The following is a 19,957-nucleotide window of genomic DNA, read 5'->3' as shown; positions in this document are numbered from 1 at the left end:
ATAAATCAAGTGATTTTAAAATTTTGCAAATAGTAAAATTCTCATTCACTATGCAAGCAGTATTTAAAATTACAGTGCTATTTCATTTATGTGCAGCATAACTTATTTCCTGCTGTTCTAAATCAAGTTAGTCAGATTATTTTCAAACATAAATTACATTTAGGGAGTAATTTAGGTACTTTGGGACATACTTTAACACTTTCAAGCCATTAAGGTAGTGCTCAATTCCAAGAAATAAATTTAAATAAATAACACCTGAGTAGCCTTCTGACATATCTATTGTGGCTTTTACTTAGGCTTGCAAATTCAGCACTAGGATGCTCATCAATTCCTCCTACATATTTTGTCTTTGATTAGGGGAATAGGAAAGATCTTGGCTAAAATCTCATGTTTGAAAGTCTAGGTAACCTATAAATAAAGGTAAATTGGTTAGGAACCCAGAATACTAGTATCTTGCTATGATATGGATTTGAGTAATTCCATGTGTTAGAGGTTTGGTCCTTTGTGTGACAGAGAGGTGGTAGGAGATTTAAGAGGTGAAATATAATGGAAAGTAATAAGGCAGTTCTATTGCATATAGCAATTAAGGAAGTTCTAAAAGGATTATGATAAAAATCCCTGTCAGAATTCATGTGCTTCCATTTGTCTGGCCTTTCGTTCCTGTGCTTTTTCCAATCCTGGGCTCAACAATTCACGCTCTTACAGTCCCTCCAAAGGCTGTGGAGCTCCCAGCTGGATCAGGCCCTCTGGATAAGTGAGACAGTTGAGTGGCTTGGACTGTTTGGGAGGAATCCAGGCTGTGGGATCTGGACCTGTCCTTAGTGCATGAGCTGACTGGAACCTGGGGCTTACACAGGGACACTTTGCTCAGCCTGTAAGGAGGGAACTGGACCTGCCTGTACTGAATCCACCAGGTTTAAATGAATCCCCAGGGGAGTCTTGGCCCTGGAAGAGATGGGAATGGAGGGGAGGAGATGGGGGAAAATTGGGGGTGGGGGCGAGAGGGGGGAGGACAGGGGAACCCATGGCTGATATGTAAAATTAAAACACAAATATAATAAAAAGGGGGGATCCCTATCAGCCTCACCTAACAGATCTCTCCAGCTTGCTACCACTGGCGATGTGATTATTTTCTTCATATGCGTTGCTGCTATGATGTGACAGATGTTAGTATGTTACTAGGATAGTCTTAGTGGTGCTATAATGTACTCGAATCACATGATTTATTCTACATGTTCCCTTATAAGCTGATGCATGCACACCCCTCACATTCCCAAGGAATCAAGTCATTTAATAATGCCTAACTATATTAATAGTTATGAAGGTTTCTCTACAAGACATGACACACTTGAAAGAGAGTTCCCATGGCACCAGTTGTCAGTTATCAGTCCTTGGCTCTCTATAATAAAATAAGAAGTCCATCTAACTTACATACTGATCCCAAGATTTTACACATATAGACTAATAGAATGAATGGAAGTGGACCCAGGTTTGTGCCTGTTCAGGCAAGTCAAGTAGAGGGAAGACTGTGAGGATGGAATGTTGATCAATCTTTAGCAAACAAGTGGTCTCTCTGAAAACTGATTATAAAGCTATTCCTTACTTCTCAAGGTTAATTATGAGATAAAAAAATAATGCATGCAAACTTCTTACATAGTATCTGGTAACCAATGCTGGACTTTTAAGTTTCAATCATTGTGGTTGGTATGGTGTGTATTTCATTTTAATTTTAACATGCATGCCACTTAATATTAAGGTTTACAAACTGTTCATATGGTTATTGGCTATTTGGTTTTCTGTATTTTTCTTACAATGAGAAGTGTTCGAGTTGCATTGAAGGGTAAAATACATTATTGATTTTTAGTGATTATTTTAGGAACAGCATCCAGGCAAAATACTGAATATTACAAACAGCCCTCAGAGGGATCTTCTTGTCACTTCCCAGTTTTCAAGAACTTTTCCCATTTTTCTATTCCTTACTTAATGGATTAATAAGAATTATCCATAATTATGGATGTTCATACTTCATATACTATATGTGCATTTCAAATATCTTATTTCAATTTGTGACATTAATTTTTAGTCTCCTAATGGTGTACTTTTATATACATAAATTATTAATATGTAGTGTAGTTTAGTACATTGCTTTTATGTAGGATTATTTGATGCTAAAGTTGCAATAATATTTATTTACCAAATAATCATGAATATACTCTTGTTTGTTTTTGCAAAATGGGTATTAATTTGTCATTTTTCATTTAGGTCTATTTATTTATTTATTTATTTTGGTTTTTCGAGACAGGGTTTCTCTGTGTAGCTTTGCGCCTTTCCTGGAACTCCTTTGGAGACCAGGCTGGCCTCGAACTCACAGAGATCTGCCTAGCTCTGCCTCCAGAGTGCTGGGACTAAAGGCGTGCGCTGCCACTGCCCTCATTTAGGTCTATAAGCTGTTAAGATTTCATTTTTGTATATATAATATATATATATGATATAATACAAAAATAATGTATGCATATTTTTGCAAGTTTGAATTACAGTTTTAATTTTTAGGTAAGATAAGCACTGTGTACAAAATGAGTATGTAGTGAAAAAGTAAATATATTTAGAGTGAAAAATACTTGTTCCACCTTCAAAACCCCACTCAGAAGTTCTACTTTCACTGTTAATAAAAATTTCATAATTTGAAATACTTATAGAGCAAAGAAAGAACTAAACTAACACAGTGTTATAAAGTGATAGTTTTTAATTCAGTTTTACTGTTTTCAACATAGCCAGTGTTGCTATTTTTACAGCTCTAGATTGACATTTTATTCCGTAACACCATGTTTATTTTATTGATCCTTAATCCTCCCTAGGTTGTGAGACTGGTTCTCAGGCTTCAAATGATTTTGGATTACTGCTTTGATTTTAAGTTTCTCACAGTTTTTATAACAGTGAAGCTTAGAAAAACATTCTAAGGCTTTTATTGTTTCTTCACTGTTGAAACTATCAATTCTGATTCCCAAACTTCTCATAATAACTTTTCACTCCTTTTCGTATGAAAAGTTCAAGAAGTTAGACAGAATTTGCAATTTAATGAACGTAATTCAATCGTTAAATACACTTTCACTGTTTTTAGGGAGACAGCTATGATTTGCCTGAAATAATGGACAGGTTTATAAAGATTCAACTGAAATTTGGAGTAGGGCTTAGCAAATATTATCTATTAAATCCTCAATAAATAAATAAATGTTTTAAGCTTTGTGTGACTCAGACTTATGATGTAGAGATATGCTGTTGTGACTCAAAACCTAGAGTCGAGGTAAACAAATAGTGTGGTGGAATTTCAATAAAACATTGTTTTCAGAAGTATAGAGTGACCCAGGAGATGGACTATGTATAGCAGTTAATCAATCCTTTATCTTCAGGAGGAAGACACAGCTCCCTGCTGTATAGGACTATTCTTTCAGCTGAACTGTAACCATCTTCACGAGTTCTTCTGGGCCTTATCATGAAAGACTTTTTACAACTGGGCTTGTGGATTACTTCATTTCTTTCTTAGAAGGAGAGCATAGGGAGAGTCATGGGACCCCGACTTGAGATTTAGCCAACTATCCCAGGTAACTATATGCAATTCTACCCTAATTGGACATGCCCTTGGGATCTCTGGGAAGGGGTAGAGTATATAAATGGAGAAGGATAATGTGAGGGGAGTCCATCTATACAGTCATGGGGTAGTTATCAAGCAAGCTATATGCAGTGTGGCTGGCTTTAAGTCACGTGTGCTTCTACCTGTGTGAGCTATTCTTCCCAGTACATCCTAGGTGAATCATAAAACTGATATGTCATAAAATTATTATTCTTTTCTCTATATCTTTACATTTTAGTTAATACTATTTAATGTAAAATTTTTGAAGTTAACATTCATACCTCTCCTTCTTTTCATGATTTTTGTCTGCCATGGCCTTTTGTAAGAGTCACTGATAGCCTTGTCTTCTACATATTACTGCTCTGCGTTCCTATTTTCAGTTTATTACTACTGCAACTACTTACTAGACTGCCACACTTCCTTTCTGCTCTGAATACAGTCATTGTAAGAGTGAGCCGTGTATGCTACACTTGAGGATTGAATGACTTAAAATTTACGAAGTATTCCAAAGCCTGCATCTAATCTGAACATTTAGCTAGATCTAGGAATGCTCCCTTCTCAACAGTACCTGTCTTTCCTGGTACTAGATCTTCTCAGAACCCATGTTAAGCTTCTTAGGAAAACCACTGTTAATACATTACTTCATAGCCTATTTGTACACTCAAATTTACAGTGCTGGTTTTCCCCAGTATACAGTAAACCTAGCAGAGAAAGAGATATGCTATATGAAAACATGATTTCTTAATAATAAACATTGTTGTTACACATGTATGTGTTCAATGCATTGTATAAAGTTATGTATGAATGAACAGATTTTTGAGAGATTTGTACAGATTCATAGCTTCTGTTTAGGAGCCATAAATGTTTGGTTTTCATATTTTGCCTTTTGGAATCTAAATAATCTCAGATAAAAGTAAAATTAATGCAGAGGACAGAGATATGCTATAGCCTATGGATGATAAGAACATGATACTATTATTTATAGTAATAGCAATTTTAGTCACTTTGTCAATTTTATGACAATTTGAACTTGGTATCAAACTTATTTCTACAAGACACTATTGGAAAAATTTTAAACTAATATATTTTAGAAAATTATTGATCTCATTAATAAAAAAATGTAATGGTAATTCAATAGACAAATTAGGAAGCTGAATCACAATTACTGTGCAAGCCTAATAAGATGATATGCAAATGTGAGGACATATGATTACTTAAGAACTAGTCAACATAGAGCCTTTGTCCAGTGACAGATGGAGGCAGACACAGAGATCCACGGCCAGCACCAGGCTGAGCTCTGGGAATCCAAATGATGAGAGAGAGGAGAGATACTGCAGGCAGGGAAGTTGAGATCATGATGGGAAGACATGGAGAGATGACCGGCCACACTAGTGGAAGCCCATGAACTGTAGACTGGTGGCTGAGGAGTCCCCATGGGACTTCTGTATACGGAAGATGGTTATTTGGCTCAAACTATTTGGGGGGGCACCCAGGCAGGGGGATTGGTATCTGTCCCTGATCTATAGGCAGGTTTCTGGAACCCGGGGCCTGTGGTGTGACACCTTGCACAGCCTTGGTGCAGTGGGAAGGGGCTGGGCTCTGCTGACTCCCCATGGGAGACATCAATATGGGGATGTCGGGATGCAGGGTGGCTTGGGAAAGAGGGCTGGGGTGGGAGGAGGGAAGAGGATGATCTGTGGATAGTATGTGGAATGAGTAGAAATTTTCTTAATAAAGAAAAATGAAAAAAAGCTAACCCACACTTGTGAAGATCAATATCATAATATAGACAGGTGCTCCCCTATATTTGTTATATATATATATAAAGAGAATAACTAAAATGAAAAGCATCCATCCAAGGTATTTGTGAAAATGTGGAGCAGTCAGAACTCCTTCTCATAGAAAGTTGGTAGGGAATATAGATTGTTACACTTGTTTGGAAACTTGGAAGTATCTTCTCAAATTGATTATATTTCAATAACTCAAATCTTGGGTATGCATATATTAGAAATCCATATGTCTGTTCATTTAGAGGAGTATCATAACAGAACTACTAAGATCCTATTGTTGAAATCTACTCAAACATCCAACAATGAAACTAAATATAATGCGCAATGTACTCAAATAGAATTATATGCAGCAAAATAATTTAAAGAACTGATACATATAATGAAATAATTGATACTTATGAAAGTAATACAAAATAGAAGAGGCAAGGTGTAAATGTGTACTCTAAGCTCACATTTATATATCGTCACAATCAATGAAAGCATATGGTTTTGAAATTAGGTTGATGGATGTTTGGGAAAGGGCAACTAAAGATCCCACGGCAGCATCTGTGTTACAGCAAAAGCAGTTGAGGTTTGTTGAATGGCATGATGTAAACTTTATGAAAAAGAGATGTGAACTTGTGACTTGTGCTTTTGTATGAATGCTATATTTTAATAAAACTTTAAATGTTTTGTCTTTTAAAAAACAAAACAAACAAACAAACAAGAACTAGTCAACATGTTAATTTTTCAAATGGTGTTTCAGACTAAAACAATATTGATAACATTGGTCATTCAACAAAATACTCAATAGTGTTACTTTAAAAATAATAACTATATAGGCCTGAAGAGATGGTTTAGGGCACTGAGTGCTCTTGCTGAAGACCTATGTTTGATTTCCAACACCACAGGGCAGTTCAAAACCATCTATAACTCTGGTTCCACGGGATCTGGCGCCCTCTTCTGGGAATTACGCTCACAAGAGGTTCACATACATAGGAAATATGTAAATTCAGATTATCTAGGAAAACACTCATACACATAAAATAAAATTAAATTAATTATGCTAAATCTTGATAAATGCTAATGATATTCACTTACAAATACTTTAGGTTATTACTAAAAATCAATATATTTTAACTCTTACAACTTTGCTGGTCTGTCTATAACCAAGCATTTTAAGTCCTCCCTTTTCCAGCCATGGATATAGGTGTATGGAGGGGACAGCTAGTATCCTTATCAGTAAGCTCAATTATCCTTAGATAAATTAGATATTTTCATGAAAAGTTATCTCTCTGTGTGTGAGTGTCAGTATCACTTTCTGTGTTTCTATTTACTGTCTGTCTCATGTGAACATATATATACACTTTATCAGCACTGAAGATTTTAGGATTTTGTTAAACATTATTTGGGTTTAGGAATGCTTATGAAGGAACATTATAAGTAGTAATAAGGGTTATTTATATTTTTATATTTTAATGATTCTTTCATCTCTTGGTTTGATTGATTTACTTAATTATGTAACATGGAGTGAAAATGTCTTTGATATACTGGTTTGGAGGCTTCTGGAAATCTACCTTGCTCTTTCCTTTTATAACTATTTCTGCTAGAGTCAAAAGTCTCTTTAGACTAGTGGAAGTATGAAGAGTGTGATGTTTGACAGCTCCATTACGTTGGGAAAATATTTAGGGTATACTATTCCTGCAAAATTTCTGACAAAAAACCAACAATGTGCACTTATGCTAATGTTAACCTAAAAATTATGCAATTTCAACATGTTGATTTGGCACAATTAGCACTCTCTAAAAATACTGAAAGTGGCAGAAATAGTTGTCTATGAGTGAGGTGTAGTGTTGAGTTAATGTTAAGGTCTTTTGGAGAAATCAATTATGGAAACTGATTCAGTAAACTTCATTAGGTAATTACAGTTTCTAAGAATTTAAACTAAAATTCTCTGAGAACTTGATAGATTCATGATTCTTTCCTACAAAATGTAGGAATTTATTTCAATTCTAATTTACATCATCTAGATTGCACACCAAGTGACTATTCTGTAATTTAAGAGACACTAGCTTCGAAATATTATCTTCATTAATCAGGAGGTGATTCAAAGCAACAATCTCTTTATTTCTATCCTGAGATAAAACATGGAATGAATGTAATAAGCCTCCCCTAAAAAACTGGCCCAAATAAAAAAAATTGTTAAGCACTCTACTAACACCTACAGATTTAAGTATTCAGTATTCTCAAGCACATCTTGGGGTGGGTGCTATTATTATATCCATCTTGCATAAGAGAAAAGTAAGATTTGTGAAGCAGGGTTGTATGTTTCTAATAAGGGATACAAGACAAAAACACATGTTGATATAATGCTTTCTTTGTGCCATTCAAGTCACCAAACAATGTAATGAAAGACAGAAAACAGACCTCTGCAGTAGACTCTTCCACAGGAGAAATCAATACCATCCAAACATACAAATGGCACTCACCTGCCAAGGTTCCTCTCCCACTCTTCAGTGATTGTTCATGGTAGTAATTTGTAATGTCAGGTATGCATTATGTCCTCAATAACTATATGCACTGTGTTATATAGTAGATATACAGAGATTATCTGTTCTAATTGAAACTCTGTTCTTTTCAACCTAACACACTTGTTCTCCTTTTAAGAATTTGCCCCACTTCGATCTCTGCTGGTGCTATAGCTATATTTTCTACGTCATAAAATCTAACAGCTAAGTTAAAATTTTAGAAATTAAATTCAAGTACTCAAATGAATAATTTTAATATGTACAATAGGTATCAACTTTGCATTCTTACATGTTTTAATAGAAACATGTTCTGCAGATCAGTAATTTCTTCTTGATGATTTGGTGTGCTTTTGCTATTAATTTTTAAATGTTGGAAAATTTTAGTTGCACAAATTCCCCATCCCTCTCCTATCTTGTCCCTCTTATTATGGCCCCTCAAATTCTCAGCCTTCTTTTTAGTTGCAATTGTTGCTATATACAAATGAATGAACACATAAATATAGCCAGATCATTCTACTCAGTGTTGCCTATATGTATGTTTGTAGGGTTGACTGAGACTAGTTCATGATCTCTCGGCATTTGTTAATTGCTTATACTTCTTAATCTAGTTATGGGATTTTGTGAAATTTTACTCATCAATGTTGGGAGGTAAACCATTGGTAGAATAGGTCAATTGGTTCAGGTAATTTAAAATTATCTTCTTTTAAAAGGGGGACATAATATTTGGTTAAGAGGGGGTAATAAAACAATACAATTACAGAGCAAGTAAAATTGGAACACAGGACATTTTGACTTCGAAATCTGATGTTATTGCTTAGTGATGCTATACAAACTTCCACTGAGTTGTTTGAATCTACTGATTTCAGAATTGACAAGCATAATTTCTACTGCACAAGGTTTTTATAAGGCTTAAAATTATTGTAGTAAAGTTTGTTGAAATAAAATAATCAATGTACTGAATCAATGGTGGAAATAATAATCACAACTCCTATATAATTATATATAAGTAAGTATATATACATATTTGCATATTTGTCACATTTATGTACTATTATTAAATTATGAAAAAAATACATACACATGAAACTTTCAAGGGCACAGTCAAAATGTATAACTAGAAATGAGAAAGAATATCTAGAAGTTAGTTTATAAATCATCTCTCTTTTTTATAAGGATTTCTTGTAAAGATTAAAATTAAAGGTTATGATACTTGTGTATTTTAGAATATCTTATTTGGAATTATAGTACAGTCATACAAATACAAACACTAAACTATCCTGGAATTTGTAAGCCTGCAATCTCAGAAAGTGGTAGGTTGATATAAGAGAAATGAAACGACTGAAACCTCTGAGCTTTCATGGACCACAGAATGATTTAAAGGCCAGCTTGGCCAACGTAGTGAGATCCTATCTCAGAATAAAGTGTAAAAGGTGGGCTAGAGATGTAGATTACTGGGAAAACTCTTGTCTAATGTGTCCAATGTCCTTTTTTCAGTCCATAGAACCACCTTATAATCAGTGGAAGCAGCATCATCATAATCGTCAATTAAACTTTTTAATTCATCTTTATTCTACATGGGAAGTTCTGTTTTCTCTTTAATTTCCCTGGAATCATTTCCTTGCATCAAACTGCATTGCCTATTAAATTGGTTACAATGAACAAGAATCCGTTACTCCTAATGTGTGATGTTACTGAGCATGCCAAGATATTTCACTGTCTTAACTCTTAACCTTTCCAATGTATTGTTTTTATAGTAACTGCTTTCAAATGCCATAGAATCAGAATGTAATTAACACTGATTCTTATGACTGTCAACTAATACAAAAAAGTAAATTCTCCAAGAAAGAAAATACTCTGTTGTTAATTTTGAATAATGTAGCTATAGCCATACTTAAAGAAAAAAATTAGAGGAGTCAAGAATTTGTTAAGACATTAACAGAGAATTAGTGTCACGGATGACAAAGGTAACTTTTTAGTTAGAAGAAAACAAGAAGAAATTTTCTAAGCTTAACTGGACAAAAATAATAAAGAACATGAGAAATAATTTCAGAAGACATGACAACTTTTTTGAAGGTTTCACAATTAAGTTAGACTGAAGATTTCTATATACCTTTTTTGTTCAGTTACAGATTAATTTAATGAGAAAGTACATTTAAGTTTATACACATGGAAGAAAATGTTAACTGAATTATATCTGTCAAGAGTCTCTTTTGTGGAGTATAGCTGGATGTTCATTTTACCTTCTGCATACTGATGCTATCTATCAGGATACAGGGTTCTCCTGTTTCCTGGCCTGGATGTGTTATTATGAGCAGGATTGTTTCAAAGGGAAACTGCCCAGGAATTTCAGCTTCTACTTCACGGAACTAAAATGTCAAGTGACTTGAAGTCAAAGCAATTTTTATCATTTCTGACTACCTTATGAATAAATAGAAATGCGGTGTCTTTTGCTTTTTTACATTCCATCTTATTAGAACACATGTACATGAGGGAAACGTTCTTGGGATAAATCTACTATATTCACTTTTTATTCCTTTCTTACACCTGAAGGTGCATGTCTAAACCTATGGAGGTTACTTTATTATTTAATTAGCGCAGATACTTTGCTATCATATTAGATGTTTTATCTAAAGTTTGATTAACATTAGTATATGCTATGCTCTCAGGCAAGTAAATATAGCTTTTACAAAAAGAAGAGTAGTCAGAACCATTTTTTTAAATAGAAGAAACAAACACAAATACAGAAAAATGTAGTCTGTCTAAGAAGTAAAACTATTAACTTCCATAGATGACTAGAGTATTTCATAAATATGTTTGAAGATCTGAATTTGGACCTAGTTAGCCATTTATTCATTCATTTAATAAACACCTGTGAAATTATTAGTACTGAGGCTAATAATGTACTATATTCAGGGGTGATCAATGAAAATATCATAAGGAAAATAAGAGCTGTAGTTGTAGCAGATACTAATTTTGCCATGGACGTGAGCCTTGACTTTCCATTTCAATTATACAAGCCAAATTTCCAATGCCAGCATTTGGATTTTAATGCTAAAGGACCCCCCCTTGCTGAAGCAGCCTGTTGTAACTCCAGCCATGGCGAGTCAAACTGCTTAAGGATGAACATCCCTGGGAGTCTATCTCAGACATACTTGATAAGACTAGTTGAATAAGTAGTACAGTTTGCTAGCATTCCCAAGCCCTTGCTTTATGGTGTTTCCCAGAGCTTTCTGATACAGACTGCATCCTCAGAGCATTAACTGGATTGAAAACACACCTGCTGTATTGGGTTCCTGTCTTCAGTGTTCTCTCAGTCTCCTTAGATATTCGCTACAACTTTCAAATAACCTAAAACTGGCATATATTCCTCAGGTTTGCTTTTGGCAGAATCCAAACAGAGAGAAAACGATTATGCCAGTGAAGCGGACATTAATTTCGCATAAGAAGTTGTGAAAGTAGAATGCAGCAATAGTTAGCAACGTCTTTACAGTAAAGAAAACCATACAGTACATGGATACCTAGAACGATGTCAGAGTTTGCCAAGGCAAAGAAAGGAAGGAGGGGACTTTATGAGCTAGAGGAAGCACATGAAAACATCATAACATAGTTTCTAAAATTTAATATCAGTCTCCTAGAGTACTTTTCCAAATAGAGTTTGCTGGATTTCATCCTCAAATTTCTAATATGGCATGCCTGAGAATTTGTAGTTGTTACAAGTTCATAGGCAGTATTCATGCAGGTAGAATGAGGGACATGGTCAAACATCAGTGGTATGGAAGGAATGACTGAGTGACAAGATGGAGTGAATCGATATTATAAGGCTGCTGAAGGTCCTCGGACCTAAAGGTTATTTGTTTAGCCTTCATTATTGCTCAAGTAGTTTATTTTTAAAAAAGAAACAAACAAAATTGAAAACTTACTGTGAATTTAAACAATTTTATGTGTGACAAAATTCTTGAAAACATATACACTATCTAGTATGGTTTGCTGAGCTCTATTTTCTACACAAATTTCATGAAAATAAATTCTCTAATTTTCCACGTGTTCCAATAACTATACAACTGTTCATTTGACTCTCTCAACTTAAAGTCTCACAATAATAGTCAGTGGTTTTACTGACCCATTAGACTTCTTTAATTTTACCAAAAAAGACAAAAGTGATTATTAGCTCCCTCTCCTATTTTTTCAATACTTAATGATAAACAGTATTGATCTCTGTATATATTTGATATTCAGATGTTTGTTTTTCTGCATCACTTCATATTTTTTAAAACTTTGAAACATTATATTAGTTTTTAAAATATTGATCAGGAAATATTTTACTAAATTCTGATGCTTATGGCTTGCTTTTTTGTATTGAAATATATTCTATGAACATATGATTAACCTTCCTTATGATGTCTTTGTGTCATAAGTTTGAATTTAAATGGTCAAATATAACAATCTCTTCTTTATTATAGAGAAACTATCATTTTATCTAAAAATAAAATGTGCCAGATTTTGCATGTTTTTGTAATAGTTTACTTTTAATGAGCAGTTAATCAATATAAAATGTATAATATAGTTCATGTATGGTGTGAAATAGTGATGTAATTTGTGTACTTACTGAACTTTTAATGTCTACTTTCATTATATAGGTTGTATGTGACTCTCCAACAAAATAGTAAAATAACTACTTAGCACACTCAAACATGATAGACATTATCCACTTTTAGCACTGTTTTCCTTACTTTATCATTGCTTTTGTTTGTTGATTGGTTTGGTGTGCCTTTTTGAGAAAGGGTTTCTCTCTGCAATAGCCCTGGCTGTCCTGGAACTAGCTTTGTAGACCAGGCTGGTCTTGAACTCACAGAAGTCTCCCTGTCTCTTCCTCCCAAGTGACTTTTATCATTGATTCCTTGATTCAGAGTCCCATTTCCTGATCATGTCAACACTGGTTGTTTTTGAGAGTGGTTATACAGCTCTTGTCACAGGATTACCTATGCATATTCCTGACATCACTCACCTAAATTTGGTTCCTTGTGAGTGTGGTGTGTGTGTGTGTGTGTGTGTGTGTGTGTGTGTGTGTGTGTGTGTGATGAGTTTGGCACACAATACTAGTGCTTGCCATATTCCTAATAAACTTACATCTTATGATTATAATATACTATAACACCTGCATTTTATTCTTAGGAATTTCTGTGGAGAATGATGCAATGAAAATGCTTCATAGCAATTCTGGGTAGAAATATTTCAAAGTCATAGTGACATGTGCAATCATTTTCTCTGGCCTGGTGAATATTCCAATTCATAATCTTATATTAGAATGATAGAGGACTACAGCAGAGATCCTGAGGGACTACTTAAACATAACCCTTGGCTGATTCATGTTGAATTTATTGCAAGGAAAAAAAAAAACTGGTCTCTGTGTTTCTAGTCATCGATACTTGAGGGGTTACTTGTTACTACAGCATAATACAGGTGAGTATGACTAATAGATAATTGCATTCTTCCATGACTTTCTTCCTCACTTGTTAGATTACGTTATTTTGTAGATTGACTAAAAAGAGGGTTTAAAAGAGATAAATTGAGACTCTCTGAAATTGACTTTCCTTTTCTCTTTTCATTTCTATTTTGTCAGGGTACATAACTTGTATATTGTTGAGAAACAAATTGCTTTAAGATTTAAGATTTTAAACCAAACACATTCACTACCCAGCATAGTTTCTGATTACCTCTAAAAGTGGCTTATTAGAGATAAAGCTTCATAGAACATGTTATGAGTTTTCAATAAGGTGTTTCCTATACCTTCATACTCTTCAGATTTAACTGGAGTTGAATGCTTTGCATCTAAAATAATTTCCCAGCTTCTTTTAAGATGATGTTAAGATACAGTTTCTCAAAAAGAAGGAATTGGTGACAGAGAATGGAATGGGGCATAGAAGAGGGAGAGACTACAAGGAAGACAAAATATGTAATCTTAGGTAGCCTAATTATTCAAATGCATAGCATTGTTTTTACCTCCTTTATTATTAGAAAAAAGTGTTACAAGTCTTGTCTATTCTCAAATCATGTAAAATGCAGGAAAGCACATGGAACATTGATGAGTAAGCACAGAGGGAGATGTGGGAAAAGAATGATTGAAAGAGAAGAGACGGGGAGAGGAAACTAGGACCATAGCCTTTCTATAACCTAAATTTAGAAGTGACATATGATCGCAAGAGAACAAGTAAATGCAATGCACATTGAATGGAAGGAAATTTTAGCATCAATCCTTGCAGAGAAAAGTGTTAAATAATCTGTGAACATAGTTTTAAAACCATCACATATGGTCCAAAAGCAAGGTTAAAAATTACTCTGAGAAGCATAAAGGCAATGTTTCATATTTCTCTCAGATTCTTTTCTTCTTAAAACCTGGAAAATCATCATTGGAGTCTTGTCATGGTATTACCTGTCCCACTTTTCATGAAATTTCATCATAATAGCCCTAGGTGTGACTGTAGATACTTCTTTATTGGGGTGGAAACTTGGTACATTAAATCTTTTCTAAGATAGCTTCATCATTTCTTTAATTATTTTCTTTCCACAGTGTTTCTTGGGTTTTTTCTTGTAAATCATATCATTTTATATTAGACAATGTGGGTCATAGTTTACCAACTGAAACACTATTGATACTGAAGGGAATAATTACTTGTTAAGAATGACCATACTGTACATTGCACACTTTGTTGGTCACTCTTCACAAGGTACAAGTTGCAGACTGGCCCCCTACCTTCTTAGATGCTTCCATATATTGTTCAATGATCTCTGGAGTATAAAACCACCTCAATATGAGATGCACTTTGACTGATCTTTAGATATTCTTATATTTCTTCTTGCATTTTCTGCCTTTGTTTATGAAATTTTATGGGAGGCTTCTTCAAATTTATCCTTTGACTCTCTTCTAAAATTTTTATTTTGTCTATTCAATTTTACTAGATATTATTTTAGTATAGTTTTGTGTTCACCATGCAACTGAGGATCATGCAGACAGATTATTAATGTACTTCCTATATCTTATACATGCATCTTACTCCATTGTCAAATCCCAAGCAATTTGTAACAAGTGTTGAACATTATATGTCATATCATCCCCAAGTCTGTAACTGACACTAGAGTTCACTCATGGTGTTATACAATCTCTGGATTTGAATAAATATCAAATATCATATTCCGACCATTCTATTCTCGTACAGGCTGATTTCATCTGTTGTATTTAAACAAATTCCCTTTTTCTGTAATATTATACATAGATTCTTGGGTTTCCTTTTCTCATATGATTGGCAGAATTGTCTGATATTTTAATTATTTAAAATAATTTTACAATCTGTGCCTCTCTCTGTCTTCAAATTTTCTTGGCCTGTGTAGTTGCTATGGTCTTCGACCCCTACCCCATTCATATATTAGTTTATTTTTGTGATGGTTGATCCTCTGTGTTAGAGAACAGTGTTTTTACAATAACTGGAAAGCTATCCCTTCTCTCTTTAATTTATTTAGAAGTACACTGAACATGTCTATAGCTTTTTGAATACTTGATAGATTTTCTTTGTTGCAAGGTCATTAGATGGGGCCCACATACTAGCTAAGTGGTTCTCAGTTTAGTATGTCTGAATATTTCTGTCAAAAAAAAATACTTATCTTACATTCCTTACCTAAAAGTGATGGTATCAGGAGGTGAAAACTTTGGGAAGTATGGTCTGAGGCCAGAACCTTTGTGAGTGGAATTCTTGGCCATATAAAAGAGGTTCAACAGAGACCTTTATCTGTTCTGTTAATGAAATTACTATAACAAGACAGTCCTCTATGAACCATAAAGTAGGCCGACAATAGACATCAAATTTGTCAATACCTTACATATGGATTTTCTATTCATTATAATTAAAAGAAATCCTTTTGTTGTTTATAAAACACCTTATCTACAGTATTTTTTATAGTATCCTAAATGGACTTATGTTTGGGTAGTTGGCCTGATTACAGGTTGATTATAGGTTCTATGCAGAATAAATTTATAATATATTATTCAGAAGACAGAAACTGAAGGACCAGAACAATCATGGAGACTGTGGATCTTTCTATCAAATCTACTGACTAAGTTAAAACCCTCATATTTAGTATGATATCTTACCCTTTCTGTAAAGTGACCCAGTTCACCATGTGCCAACATTCCTTCTGTGTTGACAACACTGAAGTCGAAACTACTGCCTCATGTCTACTTGGATGCTAGAGGGTAATGCCTAAGCACTCTGACCTAAATACTTGGAATATAATTACCCTTTTTCAATGGCTTCACATAATTATGTTATTTCAAGCCAGTCTTAATTTGGACTGTCTGATCGTTTAAAATTCCTAGTTGTTTCAATTACAGAGTCTTTTCAGGGTTCTGTACAGTGAATGTTTCTTAGCAAAATCACTTCTTTATAAACTTGATACGTCTTTGTAGTTGTTTCTTCATTTATCATTTTACAACTGCAAAGTTTTTGTTCCTTTAATGTTACCTTAGAACAGTTTGCAATAGAGAAGTGTAAATTGTTGTAATTTTTAACTAGGAAGTCTACACTCTTTCCTGTCTTCTCTCTCTTTTTTCATCCTGACTTAACATTTTGTGTTTGTGTCTATATTACTTCCTACTGACTCTATCCAGCCGCTCAGGGTTTAAAGTTTTTGCAGTGCTGCATTATTGTTGGAAGGGCTGGGATAATTTTGATGTATTCCCAAATCAAAAGACAAACTTTAACACAGTCCTGGGTTGTAATGTCATGCCATTGTTTTCAGGCCTCCATAGGCTCATAGCTTTTTGTAAGCTGTAGACCTAGGCTATATAGCCTAAAGCTGCACTTTTTCTCTAGGTTTATTTTCATGAATGGAGAATCCATATATCAGCATCTAGTTTTACACACTTAAATTTGCAACTATACACACCTTGGTTGTAGCAAGTTTTCTCCCACTCACTCCAGTTCATTACTGTTCTCCATGGTTGTTTTATGATTGAAATCTAGTCTGGCAATGAATATTGTTCAATGTAAAGATTTATACTTTGGTTCCTGCAGAAGACTGAGCTGTGTGTATATGCAAATATATGTCACATCTTATATTTTTCACTGCTAATTTTTAAGAGAACAGAGAAAAGTTTTATATCTATCTATCACTCTATCTATCTATATACATATACATACATACACACACACACACACACACACACACACACACATATATATATATATATATATATCTCACTCTGGGTTTGCATTGACTTTCACTATAAATGCTGACTTTTGATAAGTGTGCACTTTTTCATAAATCATATATCCAGGTTAGAAACCACTCTGTTATAAACTTAAGTGGAAGTTCTGATATGACTTGTTTTGATCTCAACCTGGCTTTTTCTATAGTGATCACTAGAACAGACAACTTCTCATGCCACTGTCAGAAACCTAATAAACAAGGACTATGGTTATTTTTCTAACATATAAAATGAGACTTTCACCAGGCTGTGGTGGCGCACGCCTGTAATCCCAGCACTCGGGAGGCACAGGCAGGTGGATCTCTGTGAGTTCGAGGCCTGCCTGGTCTGCAGAGCTAGTCCAGGACAGGATCCAAAGCTACAGAGAAACACTGCCTCGGAAAACAAAGAGAGAGAGAGAGAGAGAGAGAGAGAGAGAGAGAGAGAGAGAGAGAGAGAGAGACTTTCTTTCTTGAAATGGGATCCGCAATCATAATCAAATGATTTTTCTAGGTGCACTTCGAACTAGCTACATACTATTTAATTTCTACCTCTGATTCAGTTTTCCAGGGACTTTTATCTCCTATATCCTAAGTGACTTGATAGCCAAAGTCTAAATCCAACTAACAAGAATCATGCTACATTATCTAAGTTTTGTTACAGGAGACAAGATAAAGATGGAAATCATTGTTGCTTTTCTTAAACTAGAATGCATTTTAGAAGGTTCACTAAAATGGAATCATGATGTAAAGGTTTATTTTCTGAGCTATCATCTTCAACACTTCTCTGTTATGGTCTTTTATTATCCAAACCCAATGTCTAATCAGGTGTTTCTGTCGAATATTTTCAAAACACAATTTCTAGAAGGGAAAATATCATTATTCCAGTTAAATAATTACATTAAAAAGAATATGAATTCTTTTCCATTTGGTAAAGGTTTGCTATTTTTTTCCAAATAAGTACAGGCAAAATATATATGCCATAAAAATATCTCCCAAAATATTTTAAACCTGTTTGTCACTATAATAAAGTAATATTTACTTCATTTCTCAGGTACTGACTTATCTCATTATTAATAATTAATACAACATAGGTAGAGTGCTTTGGTGTATATATACACAAAATAAATTCTATGTGTTCTTGAAGTGATAAGAAATTTAAAGAGAAATCTTCTAGTTACATTGATTTTTGGACTTTAGGTTTTTTTTTTTTTTAAATCTGTTCCTAAAACAAAAGAAGACTGTTTAAAAATGCCATTAAGCGACAGTGAGAGATCTCAACAGAGAAACACTAATATCTAAGCCTGATGACATGAGTTCCATCCTTAGAAACCTTATGGTGTCCAGCAGGGTTTCCTCTGACCTCTATGTGTATATTATATCACATACATACCCAAACCCAAATAAAGACATAAGTAAATACATGTAAAAATTTCAAAGTTACATTATCTAAGGATCACAATACCAGGGTGATAATATTGGTTTCAAGATTAATAATGAAGAATTTTATAAACCTTTACCCTTGAATATTACAAGCTACATATTTATAGAAAACCTTGAAATGAATAAAGATCAATTGTATAATTTCATAATGATATGACACTACTACGTAAAATTTATTTCTCTTTTCAAAGTTTTTTTTATATCGGTCTGAGGAAATATTCTGGTCCAAAAGTATGTCTCAGTTGGTAAGAAGCATTTCTCCCAATACTGCTGCACAAGAATAATTTTAAATTACTTATTAAGCTAAGTGAAGTACTTCAATGACTTTTTGCACTTAACAAAATATAGTAAGGAATATGTATATCAAAAAAGCTAGCTAAAAAGGACTTAATTTAATGAGGGAAAATACATGACAGCAGATTATATAATCTTATATCTATGGCAAAAACTACATAAAATCTGTATATTATTTATGATGTAATTGTGAATATAACTTGAAAACGCTGGTGTAAATAACATCCTGGCAAGGAGTGCCTGTTTCAAATTAGTAAATAAAACACATATTAAAACCTAAGGAGAAATATTCTGTTGGTATATTCTGGACTCAAAATGTTAGGGTTAAGGGGTAGTCACATTCCTAAGATAGTGGGCAAAGCCTCACAATCAGCTTTCTTTAAAGAAGGAATCATGTACTATTATCAAGTTGGTAGCTGGTTCTACACCATTATATTTTCATATTAGCTGTCATCTTGAAATTTGTACAGTGGATGAAATTATAATGGTATATATCCAGCTACCAATTTGGTAATAGTACATAATTCCTTCTCTAAAGAAAGCTGACCCTGTCTCAAAAAGGCAAAAAAAATAAATAAATAAAAATAAAAATGAAAATAATTAGGAAGGGGATTGGGTGGCAGTGGTGCATGCCTTTAATGCCAGCACTCAGGAGGCAGAGCCTGTGAGTTTTGAGGCCAGCCTGGTCTACCTAGGGAGATCCAGGACAGGCACCAAAACCACAAGGAGAAACCCTGTATTGAAAAAAAAAACTGGATTTATTTTTACTTAAATTTGATTTATTGTGCATGGAAGATAAGGCTTTTGCTATTACTTTCTCTTTAATTCCTTGATTTTTGTTTGCTGTTTGAGGACATCCTATCTCATGATGTTTTCTGTTTTTGAAAGCAAGAGTCTTGTTTGTAGGGGAAAGAATTGTCTTAAGGAGAAATGAAGTTACCACCACAAGTCAAATCTGAAATCATGGCTCACAATTAGCACCACCTAATGGCAAGTATTGGAAATGCAAATGTGCAGCCCATGACTTTTTCCATGCACTCTTCATCTCTATCAGTTGT

General features: G+C 34.0%; 1 protein-coding gene across 4 annotated transcripts in view; it reads right to left on the bottom strand.

The window, feature by feature from the left end:
* Positions 1–19,957, bottom strand: part of Dmd (dystrophin) — a 1,920,150-nt gene that overhangs the window by 1,098,130 nt on the left and 802,063 nt on the right. The gene's annotated exons all lie outside the window — the stretch shown is intronic.

Source organism: Onychomys torridus, chromosome X, assembly GCF_903995425.1.
Source record: "Onychomys torridus chromosome X, mOncTor1.1, whole genome shotgun sequence".
NCBI classification, from domain to species: Eukaryota; Metazoa; Chordata; class Mammalia; order Rodentia; family Cricetidae; genus Onychomys; species Onychomys torridus.
The sequence above is the reverse complement of the archived record's forward strand: the minus strand, read 5'-3'. Positions and strand labels throughout refer to the sequence as shown.